Raw genomic sequence first — 20,736 nt, forward strand, 5'->3', positions numbered from 1 at the left:
ATCCAAATTGAAAATAAATTCAAAAGAACTTTGAATTTAATTCTTTGAAACTCCCAACTCATATTTCATATAATTTGAAGAAGTCATTTTATCTTCTCTCGTGAAAATCATTGAGTTGCATAAAGTTTCAGAATTGGAAAATATTTCCCAATGGAATTCAAATATTTTTCAAACACCCTTTTCATTTTTAAATGGAAGAAGTCATATCATCTTCACTCAAGGGTTTTGTATTTGAAAAGAATTTGAATTCATGGAGATCAGAAAGCAAATATGAAAGTTTGGGAAAGTCCTTTTATTCCCTCTCATTTAACTTTCAAAGAGTTTCGAATTCACTCACTTTCAGTCAATCAATCAAACAATCAATCAAATCTATCTATTTATTATAACATTCCAAAATTTAGAATTTTGGGATGTTACAAACCTACCACCCTTAAAATGAATCTCGTCCTCGAGATTTGGAGAGGCTAGCAAGAAAAAGTTAGGGTTTGGGGGTCTCCTCAAAATCCATCAATCATCCCAGGGGTCTGGGGTGCTACCACCCTTAGAAGCATGGTTACAGCTCCATCGAAACTCATATACTTCATCCATATTGTTAACAGTGTCGGTCTTCTCAAATACTCGGAAAATTCCTTCTCTGGCTCTTCCGGTAGTGGCATAACCTTTTCCTCAATTCTTTTGTCCTTTCCTCTTGGTAAGGTTATTCCGAGATTGGGACTTCTTAGCTGATGGGTCGGGCACCAAAACTAAACAACTATCGATATCTCATGGTGGTCAACAATTTATGGTTTCTCCTGCAGGAAATGGGTTTGGGTTGATCCTCACCGTATAACCTACGGTTGGAAAAAGCTGCCTTGTACAAGGGAAAAAAATTGCTATACCATTCTAAGGTTTAAAGAAGGTTTAATATCGTCGTCACTCTACTTAGGTAAGTCACTCAGATTTACCATCCCACATAGCAAGGCGAATAATAAGAGTAAGTCGGTATGGTGATCAATCCATCCCGCACCCAAATCATTACCTTGTATATGTTTTAGCGAATCTCGCATTCTAACACTCGGTCATCCTCACAAGCATTGCAGAATTTCTCTTGTCGACGAACCAAGTTCGAATATATCCATAGATTCTGCAAGCCAGACAAACATCTATCGTTTCTTCACAACTCTCAGGTTTTGCGTTACTCCTATAAGATCGTCTGTCGACAAAGGTATCTCCACTTCCAGGGTTCTTCCTTCAGCAAGAATGTGCTTGCTTCTTGGCAGGTCCTGGGGCCTGTGGGTTATGGCCCATCTCATCACTTGTAAACCTTGAACTCATCATCGGGGCAACTGATCATTATTCCAACATCCAACATCCAACTTCCAGCTTCCTAGCATACTACAATCCATCCAATTGTAATGTCTTCCTTCCTTCTATTAGCTCCAAACTAAAACGTGATTACTCAAACTCATCATGGAATTTCCATTGATCCATATTCGAACATCATATCTCCTTTATATCCAATAGTAATTCATCTCTTCATCCTCGTGGGATATCCCTCATACCGAGATAAAAACTTATACTTATGAAGTCCATATTCCACTTCGTGGAACATCATTATCCTTTTCCACGGTCAAGCGTCCTTACAAGGGAATATTGGCCATCTCTGCATGGCACTTCTTCAACTGGGAAACGTGAAACACATCTTGAACTCCTGACAGTCCTTCGGGTAACTCAAACTTGTAGGCCACTTCTCTCATACGCTTCAAAACTCGGTATGGTCCTACAATTCTCGGGGCTAACTTTCCTTTAACTCCAAATCGTTTAACTCCTCGCAGAGGGGGCACGCGAAGACATGCTCTGTCTCCAATTTCATAGACTACCTCCTTGAGTTTTTGAGTCTACATAACTCTTCTGCCTGGACTGAGCTACCTTTAGTCTATCTCGAATCAAATTAACATTCTCTTCTGACTCCTTGATCACATTAGGTCCAAACAACTGACGGTCTCCAACTTCATCCCACATACTCTTGCGGTATCACACATATCGAGACAAAACTCGTATTCATTTTGTCCGAAATCCACTCAGTGGAGTATCCTTATCTTTTCCAGGGGTCAATGGTTCTTACAGGGTACTACCACCCTTAAAATGCACAAACCTTCCATAGACCATATTTCTCATATCCAAAAAAAGGTCAAAATCCTTCTTCATAGAGTAACAACTCATAAAATCCATATCAGTACCAACGTTGCTACTTTATTCATTCTCCAATGATTACAATCTCTTGCTTTTCCATTACAAGTCTCAACTCAACACCTCAATATAAAAGAAAATGTTCTCACTTCTACTACTCCATTTCTTTTGTTGCAAACTCAACTATCTAGCACAAGTTTCCTTCTCCTTGGGGCAATCTCTGGCAAAGTGCCCTGCTTTATTACAACGGAAACATATTACTTCTGGAAAGTATCGAGGTTTCCTTTTTGGGCAACTGTTGAGGTAGTGCCCTGACTCCTTGCACCTGTAACAGGTGATATGACTCAGGTCCTTCCTAGAATCCAATCGGTTTCTCTTCCTGGACTTTTCCATTCCAATCAGGGCTTCTATTTCCTGTGGGTCATACTCTATTTCGTCCGTCGGGAATTCTACTAGATCCCCATTCAAACAATTTTGGGAGATGTGTCCTTCTTCTCCACATGAATAGCAAGACTTAGTGCAGGGTTTACTCGGGTCCTCTTTAGATGTGTCCTCCTTCATCACAGTTTCTTCTAAAATTTCCATGAGGGCTCCTTTCATTTCTTCTTTCTTCTGCTGGGTGGTTCGTTGTACCATGGGGTAAATGTGACACTGAGCAGGATAGTGGGTAGTCCCTTCACACAAGAAACAAGTAATCTTCCTAGTTGGGCATTCTTCAACTGGGTGACTTCCTTCACAGTTAGGGCATTCATCCTTGTGTTCTTTATGGGTGTATCCTATTTCTCCACAAATCTTGCATGCACAAGGTTTCCTTATATCCTTTCCACAAGACTTCAACTTCTGGGACACAAGGTGAGATCTTTGCAGAGTCAACTTAAATTCTTTCCAAGTGGTTACTCTTTGCCATCCATTGATGGTTTGGTACATCCTCCACCAAGTAGCAGCACCTCTTTCAAAGCACTGTAGAGCATGCTGGGTCATATCCTTTTCGACTATAGGGTTATTCTCCATGTGATCCTCCATGTTTTGAATACATCGATCTGTCTCCAACTGACTCATCGGTCTAGAAAATACAAGCTCATCTTCATTCATCCATGGGTTTGGGGTGAGATAAGAGAGATAGAGAGGGATACACACAATACAAACAAAAGTTTTGAAAAGACAGATTTTATTTGTGGCTGTCGGGAAAAGCATCAAACAAATGACAGCTCACAAACATCGCATCTAACGTAGGTATATAACAGGGGTTTGGTCTTCTAAAGGTCAATAAATCTTCAACGTCTCCAAACTCTTCAAGCCTTGTTCAGGCCTCCAATGGCTTCTTCCGATCATGCTTGTCCTTCTCAAGTTCTTTTGCCAGATCATCTCTGTTGACGTGAAATCTCTCGTGACATCCTTTAATATTCTGGAGTTGCATTTCAAACTTCTGGTTTCAACATCCTTCACATGAACCATGGTATACTGTCCTTCGGTTCTTGACAATTCTCCGGTATCTCGAGGTTGTAGCTCTTCCAGCTTGGCTACTCTCATCTTCAGGATCCTGAGTTCCTCATGAAATACTTCCTTGTCTAATACAACTTCCTGGAGCTCCATTTTAACTTCTTGATGTACTACTCCAGATCCTGGTGATACACCGGCTAGGGCTAAAATTCATCGTATGATAGGTGCTCCATCAGCCTTCTTCCATCAAATCCATTCTAATGACATGCATCCTTAACTCAGCATGGTGACAATAGCATCAGTGGGAGATAACTTCTTGGATAGATGTGTTTCTGCTCTTGTCATTTCCATGAGCTATCATTCATAGTTGATATCTCCTGCCTTAGGGTTTTCTTGACAAAACTTTGAGTTCTCATGCTCCTTGTTTCAGTCTTTCTCCGATACACCTTGATCTCGGGTATTGACAACTTCCATAGTCTGCCAAGTTCAAAAAGGGTAGCCATTCCTAGGTCATACAAATCTAGGAATTCTTCAGAGCCTTCAAATTCTACTTGTCTTCGGTCTTCAACCATTGTAGTTTCCATTATCATAATGTATGGTAAAATCCTCTTCATTCCGAATGGTCTTACTAGTCTGATATCCTATACTTCTTGGAGTGGTCTCATCAGTCGAATCTTCAAGTGGTCAAAAGGGAAAGGGGTATGGTTTCACTAAAGGGAAATTTGAATAAACTCAGAAGAGAAGAGAGGTAAAAGATCTTTTTGAAAGAGAAAGTTGTAGAGAAAAATCTTTGCTATGGGCTTGCCAGTTTCTAGGGTCACGCCCTACAGTCAACATGTGCTCTGATACCATCTTGTAGCGACCTGACCCGAATGGATCAAGTCTCTGTGCTTAAGTGTCATCCCTGGATCGGTATGCTGACACACACAGTACTCGAAGGATTTATAACAGAGGTAAATCACATGTATAAAGTAACGTAAATACTATTACCTCAATCCATAAGCGGAAGCAACAAGGTTGTGGATTCCCATCAACACCAACGGCAAAGTTGAGTGTAGAAATCGTAACCCTAACGTATCACTTACTCGTCCTAAAATAATCCTGCAACATGAGACGTTGCAGCCCGAAACGGGTCAGTACATTGAATGTACTGGCAAATTCACACCATAGAGAAAATGATGAACAATGGCTATCACTATATGAATATATGGCTGGTGGAAAAGCTCTATGGTTATAAGGTTTTTGCGAAAAGCCAATTTTCTCCCTACTACAAGGGAATAAATTTTATTTAACTATCATGGTGGTTGTTAAACATTGAGAATGGTTGACAGCATTCTCAATCCCAATTAAATAACATCATTAAACCCAACAAACTTAATTTAAAGTAACGTGATGAGATTCACATGATAATCTAGGTACTAGATACTCAAGACGTCCATAACCGGGGACACGGCTAATCATGATTAGTTTATACACTCTGCAGAGGTTTGCGCACTTTTCCCCACAAGACTCGATCTCCTCCGTTGGATATCTCGCACTGCATGGTGTTTGAGAAACGGATGACCGAGACATAGTCTTTCAGAAGTGCTAGCACCTTACGATCGGGGTAGACCGTACCACCTACATCCCCTACATCTGCTAGTTTACCACTGTAAGAGTTCGCACGACTTAGTCAACTATGCTAGAGCCCATAATAGCTTGTGGCTGCACACGGAAGTTTCTAGCATGAAAAATCTCATGATCCCTTTGAGCCTGGGTGGCGGTCCATAAAAAACAGGCAATCCTGGGCTACCCAGGTGCCTAGACAGGCAATCCTAGAATAACCAGGTGCCTCAATCCACCCAGATGTGTGTTTAAGTTGCCACCTTAAGTAAACCATTAATTAACAATCTCACATCTGTCATGAATACTCTCAAAACCCAATCCACTTCTACGAGCATAGCATGGCACTATAAGCATAACGTAATAGTAACTCCCAAGGGTTTGATAATAAACAGGTAATAGGTACTACCTCATCAACTACTTCCCAATACCCACATGTTATCAATCCTACTCATGCAATGTTTGAGGGTTGTAACTAATGCATAAAAACTGGGTATGAAAAGGGATATGATCAAAGTGTGAACTTGCCTGCAATGTTGATGAAGATGATTCGCACTCAAAAATCTTGATAGATCTACTCGTCACACTCCGGTCAATCTATCGTAAGCAAGCAATAGTAACCACACATAAGCAATCACTCAAAGATCAGGAAGATTGAAGAAGATAATTCGGAAAACATCAAAACCAAGCAAATAGCTCTTGCAACATAAAACAATTTCTAATAGTACCAAAATTATGTGAATTTGGCCTTATCAGAAAGTTTAGGTTAAGAGCTTCGATTTGCAAAAAGAATCAACTGAAACGGAGCTACGAAACTCAAGTTATGATCAAACGAAGTTTGAATTCAAATCTGATCTAATTCAAAATTTTAAACTTTTCAAAAACATGTTTGAGTTGGGTTCCTGGATAGAGGGGATCATAACGAAGACGTGGGCGTTGGTTTTGTTGAATTTGGACTAACGAGTAAAAAGTTATAGTCGTTTGAAACCGAGGGACTAATCTGTAAAATAAAACAACTACAACTAGGTCCCTGGCCGAAAAAAACAGAAAACGAAAAATCTAAATAGCGAACATTCGCTACCGAACACTACCAAACGAAAACCGTTCGCTACGAACCCTAACTAACGAATAGTTCACTGAATAACTAGACTTTAAAAAAATAGATCTAGGTTTTTTGTAGAAAACCGATCTAGGTTCTTTTTTAAAAAAAATGAAAACCAAACTGGTGAACCGGGGCGGTCTATTACCGGTTCGGGGCGGCAGTGCCGGCGGTTTCCGGCGCAGCGGCGACGGTCGGCGGCGGGCTCCGGCGAAGCGCGGCAGCGGCGAGGCGAGCAAGCGGCGGCGCGACTTCGCGACGAGGGGTGAGGGCGGCGAGGGGCGAGGGCAGCGCGGGGAGCGGCGCGGTGGCGTAGGCGAGCGGCTGCGGCGGTGATGCGGGGCGGCGGCGGTGGCGGCGGCGAGATGCGCGCGGTGGTGGCAGCGGGATGCAGCGCGGCGAGGCGAGGAAAGAGAGGCGGGGCTCGGGGCCGCGCTATATAAGGGGAGGAGAGGAGGTGGCGTGGAGGAGGGGTAAGGCGGCGGCGGCTTCCGTGGAGGCCATGGCGCGGCGGCGTGCTGGCTCGGGAGTCCCTCCCGAGCTCGGGGACGATGAGGAGGTGGGCTGGGCCGCGGCCTAGGAGCTGGGCCGGCCCAGTCGGCGGGAAGGGTTTTTTTTTAAAATGTTTAACAGACAAAAGAAATAATAAAACGATAAGAAATAAAAACAAACTATAGGCATACAATATACCAAAATTTGCAGAAAAAGATTTTCTACAACATGGACATTTTCCTAGCATTTAATAAAATACACAGAAATTCTAATAATTCAAAGAGTGCTACTGGTCTATTAAAATCCAACAAAATCATTTTAAAAATACCAAAATGATTTCAAATTAATTTTTCTCCAATTTTCTAATGTAGGGAATCATGTTACCCTAATTTCCATATATTTTATTTTTGGAGAAAAATAATTTGAATAAAACTCAAATAAACTCCAAATTGAAAATTAATTCAAAAGGACTTTGAATTTGATCCTTGAAACTCCCAACTCATATTTCATAATTTGAAGAAGTCATTTTATCTTCGCTCATGAAAATCATTGAGTTGCATAAAGTTTCAGAATTGGGAAAATATTTTCCCAATTGAAATTCAAATATTTTCAAACACCCCATTTCATTTAAAATAAATGGAAGAAGTCATGTCATCTTCTCTCCAGGGTTTTGTGATGAAAAGTATTTGAATTCACGGAGATCAAAAAGCAAATATGAAAGTTTGGGAAAGTCCTTTTATTCCCTCTCATTTAACTTTCAAAAAGTTTCGAATTTCACTCAATTTCACACAATCAATCAAACAATCAATCAAATCTATCTATTTATTATAACATTCCAAAATTTAGAATTTTGGGATGTTACAACAAACAAGCTGTCACCAAAGTGGGAAGGCCCTTACCGGGTGGTACGAGTCACCAGACCCGGCGCAGTCCGTCTGGACACCGGAGATGGCACTCAGTTACAAAACTCATGGAATATTGAGCATCTCCACAAGTACTACCCGTAAGGAGCGAGGCTGTCGGGCACTGCCCGGCAGCTACCCTTTTGTACAGGCCTTGCCTCAGCTGCATGTAACCCCTTGTACGAAATCGGGGCAATAACCCCGTGCAAGAGAAAATAAAGAAGCGCTGTATGGGGGCCCCAACTAAGATTGCATGCATGCATGAGCACACCAAGATAGCTGCATAAGCATTTCATGAGCATTTGCATATGCATATAGATAGGATCGCATCCTGCATTCATTCTCATCTACATGAAGTTGCAAGTTCTTGCTTTGAACTTGGCTCCAACAAAAGATGAGAATATTGCACGTTAGCGATCCCCGGCAAGCCAAACAGATAGGTTTTACCTCTTGTCCATTAGTGTTCTGTAAAGCTATAACTTTGCATGACAAAACCTCGCCTCTGTTTTGAAACTTAGGTGCTCCCATCCATGACTTGAGCGTTCATTCAGTTAGCACAGTCGAAGTAGCCTTTGGTAAAAAGAGTTGGTGGGGGGCTGGCCCCTCTGTCTGTCCCCCGGCACACGTAGCTCTCCAGCAGACAAAGAGGGTGCCGGCAGGATATCCCGGCGGGGAAAACTCGTTTATTTTCATTAAAGAGGCACTCAACCTCTGCATGGACATACACATGCACAGGTTCCCGGCAAGGTTCATCTTTTTCATTCATATGCTAATACAAGTACAAGCATTACAGAACACAAAGATGGGCTCGAGAGATTACATTATTTGAATTAAAATTTGGCGATTGCCTACAAGTTTAAGATTGAAAAAAGATAAGTGATCTATAATGCCCTTTCTTGTCCCTCTCCTCCTAGGAACGACCGTTGAAGGCGAGGAGGGCAAAAGGAGTGCCACAGCAGGAGTCCAGTCCGCTCCCGTCGGGGTCCAGGAGAGGTATCCCGATAGGAACGGGAGCACGAGGGAACGCCTCGATGGAAAGCACGGCGGAAGGCGGCCCCGTCAACCACCATCACCAGGGCCAGCAGGACTCGGCAGGGCTAACGGAGCAGCAGCCCGAGAGGAAGCCTGCCAGGGTCCAGCTGGAAGACTGCTGGAGGAGCACGGCAGCACCATCCACACCTCTGCACCCAACTCCCCGGCAAATCACATTGCCGGGGAGGAGACGCAGATGCAGATGATGGTGCTGCCGCCTGATCAAGACGGTGCGGGTGACAGTCAGCCGGTGTCAGAGTCGTCGCTCCTTTGACCGTTGTCGTCGTCATCATTGTCACTGTCCTCCTTGTCGCTTTCGTCTGAGGAGGAGGTTTCATCGTTGGTCGAGCTCTCCACGCAGCACCCTAAGCGACCTCTCGAGCGCCCGAAGATCTTAACGGAGAGCAAGCCGCTCTCCCTCAATTTGAACTGGAGAACGTGCCCATGCGAGAAGCCGTGGGCACAGGTGAAGGTCTTCGAGCCACGGCGAAGATACATCACATGAGGGGCAGGGAAATCGACATCAACCCACATGCTCCCATTCCCACAACCCCTCATGTGCAGCCTCAGGGCGTGTGGTTGCTCGAGCTCCATCTCCCGCGCAAAGGGAGTTGGAAGACGAAGGTGACCACACAAGGGCTTATACAGCCTGATGATGAACTCTCGAGGTTGGTCCCCGACGTGGTCTTCTATCGGAGGAAGAGCCGCCAGTGGGGGCGCAGCCAAGGCGCTCCCCCGCCCTCCTCCTCCTCGAGTACCATGACGGGCTTGACCTCGCCCCCTCCTCCCTCCTCTCGTGGCGGGCTCCGCCGCCTCAGGTTCCGGAGGGGGAGGGACGGGCTGCCCAGTGGAAGCCCTCGTCGCCGCCGCCGGAACACTACTACGCCCTCTCCCTCTCACCATGGCTAAGGGAGAAGAACTACAGAGAAGAAGGAGAAGTGTGTGCAGAAGAACACTGCCTTGACCCCCTTCTTATAGGGAAACGGGGCAGGGGGCTGGCTCCTCATGCGGGAAACGACCGCCCCTCTCCTCCAATGCAGCCCCTATGCACCCACTATGACTCTGAGGGCCAAGGCCGACCCTCCGCTCCAACCATCGACGACCGATTTTCAACCATGGCACTCCTCCCCGTGCCCTTCGCGTCCACCACCTACCACGCCCAATGCATGCCAAGCACGTGGCCGGTGCATGTCGGGCAAAGGGCGAGGGGGGGGGGCAAATCCACAAGCCACGATCAAAGTTCCCCCGCGGCGTCACGCAGGACGTGAGGGGAAATAGGAAAGTGTCCCAAAATTAAGGCTAATGAAGCAACAACAAAAACTTCAAGATACCAACCTCTTCAGCATCCCTGCATGTGCACTTATTAGGCCCTACCCCGACGACGCTCAGCAGTGAGATCGGGGCAGGCCCGGGGGCTTCGGTCGGTGCAACAGACTCTGGGTCCGTTTCCCAGACTATACACAGGCACGAGAGCAATATTGAAGCACCAGCCCAAGTCGGAGTACGAGGGACCAAGAGATTCGTAGAACCAACATACAGCTCAGACGGACCAAGATCGAGCCAGAGGAGCAAGATATCGGCAACAGAAGGGCCTCCTTTGCCGGGCAGGCGAGCCCGACAAGGGGCGATGCCACCACCAGAAGCACGCGACCAAGGCACCCCGACAAGGTCTGCTCGGGCTCACGGGGGCAGAACCACCCCACCAACCACTCAAGTGTGACCCACATCGTCAACCAATGCGGTGTCAAGCCGCAAGGTGTTTGAGTGGCAGCCATTCGCCACATGACAGCCATTTCCTACAGAAGAAACCTACAGATGACACCCGTCTTGTGACGTGTCAAGAGAACAGGCGCGGAGCTGGCAAGATAGCCCGGTAAGCCTTGCCAAGCAACCAGTGATGTGACACTAAGTGGTACATTTAATGCATCATGTCAGCCCGCGGAGTTAGGTATGATAGCATTGTTTGCTATCATATCAATGGATAATGACTACTTTTCCATTATGGTGACCCCTTAATCTATAAAAGGAGGCCCATGGCACCCGTAAGAGGAGTGATAACCCACAAGTATAGGGGATCACAACAGTTTTCGAGGGTAGAGTATTCAACCCAAATTTATTGATTCGACACAAGGGGAGCCAAAGAATATTCTCAAGTATTAGCAGCTGAGTTGTCAATTCAACCACACCTGGAAACTTAATATCTGCAGCAAGTATTTAGTAGCAAAGTAATATGATAGTAGTGGTAACGGTAGCAAAAGTAATATTTTTGGTGTTTTGTAGTGATTGTAACAATAGCAACGGAAAAGTAAATAAGCGAAGAACAATATATGGAAGCTCGTAGGCATTGGATCGGTGATGGAGAATTATGCCGGATGCGATCGATCATGTAACAGTCATAACCTAGGGTGACACAGAACTAGCTCCAGTTCATCAATGTAATGTAGGCATGTATTCCGAATATAGTCATACGTGCTTATGGAAAAGAACTTGCATGACATCTTTTGTCCTACCCTCCCGTGGCAGCGGGGTCCTATTGGAAACTAAGGGATATTAAGGCCTCCTTTTAATAGAGTACCGGACCAAAGCATTAACACATAGTGAATACATGAACTCCTCAAACTACGGTCATCACCGGAGTGGTCCCGATTATTGTCACTTCGGGGTTGCCGGATCATAACACATAGTAGGTGACTATAGACTTGCAAGATAGGATCAAGAACTCTCATATATTGATGAAAACATAATAGGTTCAGATCTGAAATCATGGCACTCGGGCCCTAGTGACAAGCATTAAGCATAGCAAAGTCATAGCAACATCAATCTCAGAACATAATGGATACTAGGGATCAAACCCTAACAAAACTAACTTCGATTACATGATAAATCTCATCCAACCCATCACCGTCCAGCAAGCCTATGATGGAATTACTCACGCACGGCGGTGAGCATCATGAAATTGGTGATGGAGGAAGGTTGATGATGACGATGGCGACGGATTCCCCTCTCCGGAGCCCCGAACGGACTCCAGATCAGCCCTCCCGAGAGAGTTTAGGGCTTGGCGGCGGCTCCGTATCGTAAAACGCGATGAATCCTTCTCTCTGATTTTTTTCTCCCCGAACACGAATATATGGAGTTGGAGTTGAGGTCGGTGGAGCTCAGGGGGCCCACGAGGCAGGGGGCGCGCCCAGGGGGGTAGGGCGCGCCCCCCACCCTCGTGGACAGGGTGTGGGCCCCCTGGCGTGGATCTTTCTTCCAGTATTTTTTATATATTCCAAAATAATCTCCGTTGATTTTCAGGTCATTCCGAGAACTTTTATTTCTGCACAAAAATAACACCATGGCAATTCTGCTGAAAACAACGTCAGTCCGGTTAGTTCCATTCAAATCATGCAAGTTAGAGTCCAAAACAAGGGCAAAAGTGTTTGGAAAAGTAGATACGACGGAGACGTATCAACTCCCCCAAGCTTAAACCTTTGCTTGTCCTCAAGCAATTCAGTTGATAAACTGAAAGTGATAAAGAAAAACTTTTACAAACTCTGTTTGCTCTTGTTGTTGTAAATATGTAAAGCCAGCATTCAAGTTTTCAGCAAAGATTATGAACTAACCATATTCACAATAACATTTAGGTCTCATGTTTACTCATATCAATGGCATAATCAACTAGCGAGCAATAATAATAAATCTCGGATGACAACACTTTCTCAAAACAATCATGTATGATATAACAAGATGGTATCTCGCTAGCCCTTTCTGAGACGCAAAACATAAATGCAGAGCACCTTTAAAGATCAAGGACTGACTAGACATTGTAATTCATGGTAAAAGAGATCCAGTCAAGTCATACTCAATGTAAACTAACAGTAATGAATGCAAATGACAGCGGTGCTCTCCAACTGGTGCTTTTTAATAAGAGGATGATGACTCAACATAAAAGTAAATAGATAGGCCCTTCGCAGAGGGAAGCAGGGATTTGTAGAGGTGCCAGAGCTCGGTTTTGAAATAGATGTGAATAATATTTTGAGCGGTATACTTTCATTGTCAACATAACAACCAAGAGATCTCGATATCTTCCATGCTACACACATTATAGGCGGTTCCCAAACAGAATGGTAAAGTTTATACTCCCCCTCCACCAACAAGCATCAATCCATGGCTTGCTCGAAACAACGAGTGCCTCCAACTAACAACAGTCCCGGGGGAGTTTTGTTTGCAATTATTTTGATTTGATTTGCATAAAGCATGGGACTGGGCATCCCGGTGACCAGCCATTTTCTCGTGAGTGAGGAGCGGAGTCCACTCCTCTTGAGAATAACCCGCCTAACATGGAAGATACAGACAACCCTAGTTGATACATGAGCTATTCGAGCATACAAAACAGAATGTTTATTTGAAGGTTTAGAGTTTGGCACATACAAATTTACTTGGAATGGCAGGTAGATACCGTATATAGGTAGGTATGGTGGACTCATATGGAATAACTTTGGGGTTTATGGGATTGGATGCACAAGCAGTATTCCCGCTTAGTACAGGTGAAGGCTAGAAAAGACTGGGAAGCGACCAGCTAGAGAGCGACAACAGTCATGAACATGCATTAAAATTAATCAACACCGAATGCAAGCATGAGTAGGATATAATGCACCATGAACATAAATATCATAGAGGCTATGTTGATTTTGTTTCAACTACATGCGTGAACATGTGCCAAGTCAAGCCACTCGAATCGTTCAAAAGAGGATACCACCCTATCATACCACATCACAACCATTTTAATAGCATGTTGGCACGCAAGGTAAACCATTATAAGCTCCTAGCTAATTAAGCATGGCATAAGCAACTATAATCTCTAATTGTCATTGCAAACATGTTTATTCATAATAGGCTGAATCAGGAACGATGAACTAATCATATTTACAAAAACAAGAGAGGTCGAGTTCATACCAGCTTTTCTCATCTCAATAAGTTCATCATATAATCATCATTATTGCCTTTCACTTGCACGACCGAATAGTGTGGATAATAATAATAGTGCACGTGCATTGGACTAAGCTGGAATCTGCAAGCATTCAATTCAAGAGAGAAGACAAGGTAATATGGGCTCTTTGTTAGATCAACAATAATGCATATGAGAGCCACTCAACATTTTCATTATGGTCTTCTCCTCTCGACCCCCAAAGAACAAGAAAAGAAATAAAACTATTTACACGGGAAAGCTCCCAACAAGCAAAAGAAGAACGAGAAATTTTTTTGGGTTTTCTTTTAATTATTACTACTACAGCATGAAAAGTAAACTAACTAAAAGCTACAACTATTTTTTTGTTTTTTTTTCTTAAGGTTTATCAAACACACAAGAAGAAAGCATAAAAAGGAAAATAAACTAGCATGGATATTACAGTGAAAAAGTATGAGCACCGACAACTAGCATGAGTGTGTGAACATGAATGTAATGTCGGTGAGAAATACGTACTCCCCCAAGCTTAGGCTTTTGGCCTAAGTTGGTCTATGGCCACGGCTGGCCTGGCGGATATCCAAAGTTGTAGCTGGGGTCGTACTGAGATGCAGCGGCAATTGCCTGATGAGCTGCAGCTTGGAGGCGAGCTGTCTCCGCCCTCCTCTCGTACTCGGTCGCCTCCTCCCTGGTTATAACATATCTCCCTTTTGCCTGAAAGTCAAAGAAAGTAGGAGCAGGGAGAGCGATGTGATAGGTGCGTCGTCTGTCAAAGATTAGTCGGTACTGGAGAAACTGATCGTTCCTCTCAACAAACTGATGACGAACCATAGCCTCATAATCTAAATAAACAGGAGGCAACTCAATATCATACCCACGTATGGGTATATCAAGAAAATTAGCTAGACGGGTTGCATAAATTCCACCAAAGAAATCTCCATTAAATCTATTATTATGCAACCTACGTGCAACAATGGCTCCCAAATTATAATGTTTATCTCCTAATACAGCACTCCTGAGAACACTGAGGTCAGGGACACACATGTGACATGCTTCATCCTTACCATTTATGCACCTACCTATGAAGAGAGCAAAATAATGTATAGCAGGAAAATGAATGCTCCCTATGGTAGCTTGTGTTATATCTCTAGATTCCCCCACAGTTATACTAGCAAGAAAATCTCTAAACTCAGATTTGCGAGGCTCACTAGTGCTGCCCCATTGTGGAAGTTTGCAAGCAGTATTAAAATCCTCTAAGTCCATAGTATAGAATTTTCATAAAGATCAAATAGGACAGTTTGAGAATTGCGTGATGATGAAAATTCAAACCTCCTCACAAAGGAATCAGTGAGATAGTGGTATTGGCGGCACTTATCTGCCTCGAAGCTCTCAAGATCGGCATTACGCACATACGCGTTAAATTCTTCCTTGATTCCTGCTCGATCCATAAAGTCCTCTGACGGCCATTCACAAGCCCGCACCTGAGCTTCCCTCGGTGGTTCATCATCGGCATCGCGTATTGCGAGCCTGGGTCCTTGCTTCCTTGAAGGACCACCTTGGTACATTTTCCTAAACATATTTCTTCCTCTGAAAAATTTCTGAAATTTTTAGTAACTTCAAAATAAAAGTGAACCAAACTCAACAAAATTGATAGCAACTACTCCCACAAGTGCCTAGAGGATATATCATGCATTAAAACTACTTTTGACCATATAAATTTGACATGCAAGCTCAAGAACAGGGTCACCTAAGCAGCAAAAATTTGCAATGAATAAAGCACTAGAACAAAAACTAATTGGACCATTGGAGGAGTCACATACCAAGAAACAATCCCCAAAGCAGTTTTTGTGAATGGAGCTTTGAGCAAGGAGATCGAAAATGGCAGCAAAATGAGCTTGGACTCGGGTTTGAGCTGGTTAGTGATTTTTTGGGAGGAAGGAGTGTGTGGTAGCTGGAATAAGTGGAGGGGAGCCACCATGGGCCCACGAGGCAGGGGGGCACCCAGGGGGTAGGGCGCGCCCTCCACCCTCGTGGCCAGGTGCTTGCTCCCCCTGCTATGTTCTCAGTGCCAGATATTCTCAAATATTCCAGAAAAAATCATATTTAAATTTCAGGGCATTTGGAGAACTTTTATTTTCGGGGTATTTTTTATTGCATGGATAATTCAGAAAACAGACAGAAATTACTATTTTTGCTTTATTTAATATAAATAACAGAAAGTAAAAAGAGGGTACAGAGAGTTGTGTTTTCTAAATTCATCCATCTCATGCTCATCAAAAGGAATCCACTAACAAGGTTGATCAGGTCTTGTTAACAAACTCATTCCGAATAACATGGAACCGGAGAATTTTCGAATAACACTAGGTTACCTCAACGGGGATATGCACATCCCCAACAATAAGAATATCATATTTCTTCTTGACAGTAGGAAGAGGAAATTCAAAACCTCCAATAGTAATTGTTGAAATTTTTCCAATAGAATTGATACTGTGGACTTGAGGTTGTTTCCTCGGAAAGTGTGCCGTATGCTCATTACCATTAACATGAAAAGTGACACTGGCTTTGGTGCAATCAATAACAGCTCCTGCAGTATTCAAAAAGGGTCTTCCAAGAATAATAGACATACTATCGTCCTCGGGAATATCAAGAATAACAAAGTCGTTAAAATAGTAACGTTTGCAAACCACAACAGGCACATCCTCACAAATACCGACAGGTATGAGCAGTTGATTTATCAGCCATTTGCAAAGATATTTCAGGTCTAGGTGTCAACTTATTTTCAAATCAAGTCTGATATATAAAGAGAGAGGCATAACACTAACACCGGCTCCAAGATCACATAAAGCAGTTTTAACATAGTTTCTTTTAATGGAGCATGGTATAGTGGGTACTCCGGGATCTCCAAGTTTCTTTAGGTATTCCACCCTTAAAAGTATAATTAGCAAGCATGGTGGAAATTTCAGCTTCCGGTATCTTTCTTTTATTTGTAACAATTTCTTTCATATACTTAGCATAAGGATTCATTTTGAGCATATCAGTTAATCGCATACGCAAAAAGAATAGGTCTAATCATTTTAGCAAAGCGCTCAAAATCCTTCATCATCCTTTTTCTTGGATGGTTTGGGAGGCAAAGGCATGGGTTTCTGAACCCATGGTTCTCTTTCTTTACCATGTTTCCTAGCAACAAAATCTTTCTTATCATTACGTTGATTCTTTGATTGTGGGTTATCAAGATCAACAACAGGTTCAATCTCTACATCATTGCTTTACTAGGTTGAGCATCAACATGAACATCATCATTAACATTATCACTAGGTTCATGTTCATTACCAGATTGGTTTCAGCATCAGAAATAGAGATATCATTGGGATTCTCAGGTGTGTTAATAACAGGTTCACTAGAAGCATGCAAAGTCCTATCATTTTTCTTTTTCTTCCTCTTAGAAGGACTAGGTGCATCAATATATTTCTCTGAGAATCTTGCTCAATTCTCTTAGGATGGCCCTCAGGATACAAAGGTTCCTGAGTCATTTTACCACCTCTAGTCATAACTCTAACACATTATCATTTTTCTTACTATTTAATTCATTGAGCAAATCATTCTGAGCTTTAAGTACTTGTTCTACTTGAGTGGTAACCATAGAAGCATGTTTACTAATAAGTTTTAGTTCACCTTTAACATTAGCCATATAATCACTCAAGTGTTCAATCATATAAGCATTATGTTTCAATTGTCTACCAACATAAGCATTAAAATCTTCTTGCTTAACCATAAAGTTATCAAACTCATCTAAGCATTGGCTAGCAAACTTAGTAGGAGGGATTTCAGCTTTATCATATCTATAGAGAGAATTTACCTTTACTACCTTGTGTCGGGTTATCAAGACCATGTATTTCTTCAATAGGTGATGGATTAAAACCATGTATTTCTTCAACAGGCGGTAAATTAAGACCATGTATTTCTTCAATAGGAGGTAAATTCTTAACATCTTCAGCTTTTATACCTTTTTCTTCATAGATTTCTTTGCCTCTTGCATATCTTCAGGACTGAGAAATAGAACACCTTTTCTTTGGAGTTGGCTTAGGAGTTGGTTCAGGAAGCTGTCCAATTATTTTCATTAGTCAACATATTATTCAATAGAATTTCAGCTTCATCAACAGTTCTTTCCCTGAAAACACAACCAGCACAACTATCCAGGTAATCTCTGAAGCATCGGTTAGTCCATTATAAAAGATATCAAGTATTTCATTTTTCTTAAGAGGATGATCAGGCAAAGCATTAAGTAATTGGAGAAGCCTCCCCCAAGCTTGTGGGAGACTCTCTTCTCAATTTGCACAAAAAATTATATCCTGGGGACTACGCACACAACCAGGATCAAGAGAATTAAACCATATCTTAGCATCACCCTTTAATGAGAACGGAAATATTTAAGGATATAAAATAGTGAGTTTTCTCATCATTAGTGAACAGGTGGCTATATCATTTAATTTAGTAAGATGTGCCACAACAGTTTCAGATTCATAGCCATAGAAAGGATCAGATTCAACCAAAGTAATTATATCAGGGTCGACAGAGAATTCATAATCCTTATCAGTAACAAAGATAGGTGAAGTAGCATAAGCAGGATCATATTTCATTTCTAGCATTCAGCGTTTTTTGTTTCAGCTTAGCTAATAATTTCTTAAGATCACTCCTATCATTACAAGCAAGAAAATCTCTAGCAGTTTCTTCATCCATAACATAGCCCTCAGGCACAACAGGTAATTCATATCTAGGGAGAATCTTCATCATCACTTTCATCAATATTATCAGTTTCAATATTTCATTCTCTCTAGCCCTAGCAAGTTGTTCATCAAGAATTCACCAAGGGGCACAAGTAGTATAGCATAAGAAGTAGTTTCCTCATAAGTATCATGCATAGAAGAAGGTGGCATCATCAATAACATGCGACATATCATAATTAATCAGAAGCATTTAGGTGTCGCAAGCTTACTCAAAACAGAAGGTGAATCAAGTGCAGAGCTAGATGGCAGTTCCTTACCTCCCCTCGTAGTTGAGGGATAAATCTTAGTTCTTGGAGTCTTTTCAAGTTCTTCATAGTGATAGCAATATAAATCCCAAGTGACTCAAAGAATAGAGCTATGGTCCCCGGCAACGGCGCTAGAAAATAGTCTTGATACCCACAAGTTATAGGGGGTCGCAACAGTTTCGAGGGTAGAGTATTCAAACCCAAATTTATTGATTCGACACAAGGGGAGCCAAAGAATATTCTCAAGTATTAGCAGCTGAGTTGTCAATTCAACCATACCTGGAAACTTAATATCTGCAGCAAGGTATTTAGTAGCAAAGTAATATGATAGTAGTGGTAACGATAGCAAAAGTAATACTTTTGGGTTTTGTAGTGATTGTGACAATAGCAATGGAAAAGTAAATAAGCGAAGAACAATATAGAAAAAGCTCGTAGGCAATGGATCAGTGATGGAGAATTATGCCGGATGCGATCGATCATGTAATAGTCATAACCTAGGGTGACACAGAACTAGCTCCAGTTCATCAATGTAATGTAGGCATGTATTCCGAATATAGTCATACGTGCTTATGGAAAAGAACTTGCATGACATCTTTTGTCCTACCCTCCCGTGGCAGCGGGGTCCTATTGGAAACTAAGGGATATTAAGGCCTCCTTTTAATAGAGTACCGGACCAAAGCATTAACACATAGTGAATACATGAACTCCTCAAACTACGGTCATCACCGGGAGTGGTCCCGATATTGTCACTCGGGGTTGCCGGATCATAACACATAGTAGGTGTGATGCCCCCGATTTGACCGTACACTAATCATACACGCAAATGTGTACGATCAAGATCAAGGACTCACGGAAGATATCACAACACAACTCTACAAATAAAATAAGTCATACAAGCATCATATTACAAGCCAGGGGCCTCGAGGGCTCGAATACAAGAGCTCGATCATAGACGAGTCAGCGGAAGCAACAATATCTGAGTACAGACATAAGTTAAACAAGTTTGCCTTAAGAAGGCTAGCACAAACTGGGATACAGATCGAAAGAGGCGCCCTCCTGCCTGGGATCCTCCTAAACTACTCCTGGTCGTCGTCAGCGGCCTGCACGTAGTAGTAGGCACCTCCAGTGTAGTAGGAGTTCGTTCGACGGTGGCGTCTGGCTCCTGGACTCCAACGTCTGGTCGCAGCAATCGGGTATAGAAAGGGGAAAAGGGGAGCAAAGCAACCGTGAGTACTCATCCAAAGTACTCGCAAGCAAGGAGCTACACTACATATGTATGCATTGGTATCAAATGAAAAGGGGTAACATATGTGGACTGAACTGCAGAATGTCGGAATAAGAGGGGGATAGCTAGTCCTATCGAAGACTACGCTTCTGGTAACCTCCATCTTGCAGCAGAAGGAAGAGAGTAGATGGTAAGTTCACCAAGTAACATCGCATAGCATAATCCTAACCGATGATCCTCCCCTCGTCGCCCTGTGAGAGAGCGATCACCGGTTGTATCTGGCACTTGGAAGGGTGTGTTTTATTAAGTATCCGGTTCTAGTTGTCATAAGGTCAAGGTACAACTCCAAGTCGTCCTGTTACCGAAGATCACGGCTATTCGAATAGATTAACTTCCCTGCAGGGGTGCACCACATTTCCCAACACGCTCGATCCCCTTTGTCCGGACACACTTTCTGGGTCATGCCCGGCCTCGGAAGATCAACACGTCGCAGCCCTACCTAGGCACAACAGAGAGGTCAGCACGCCGGTCTAAATCCTATGGCGCAGGGGTCTGGGCCCATCGCCCATTGCACACCTGCACGTTGCGTACGCGGCCGGTGAGCAGACCTAGCCTCCCTTATACAAGAGCAGGCGTTCCAGTCCAACCCGGCGCGCGCCGCTCAGTCGCTGACGTCACGAAGGCTTCGGCTGATACCACGACGTCGAGTGCCCATAACTGTCCCCGCGTAGTTGGTTAGTGCGTATAGGCCAGTAGCCAGACTCAGATCAAATACCCAGATCTCGTTAAGCGTGTTATTTT

This window comes from Triticum urartu, chromosome 6 (assembly GCF_003073215.2).
Source record: "Triticum urartu cultivar G1812 chromosome 6, Tu2.1, whole genome shotgun sequence".
Taxonomy (NCBI): domain Eukaryota; kingdom Viridiplantae; phylum Streptophyta; class Magnoliopsida; order Poales; family Poaceae; genus Triticum; species Triticum urartu.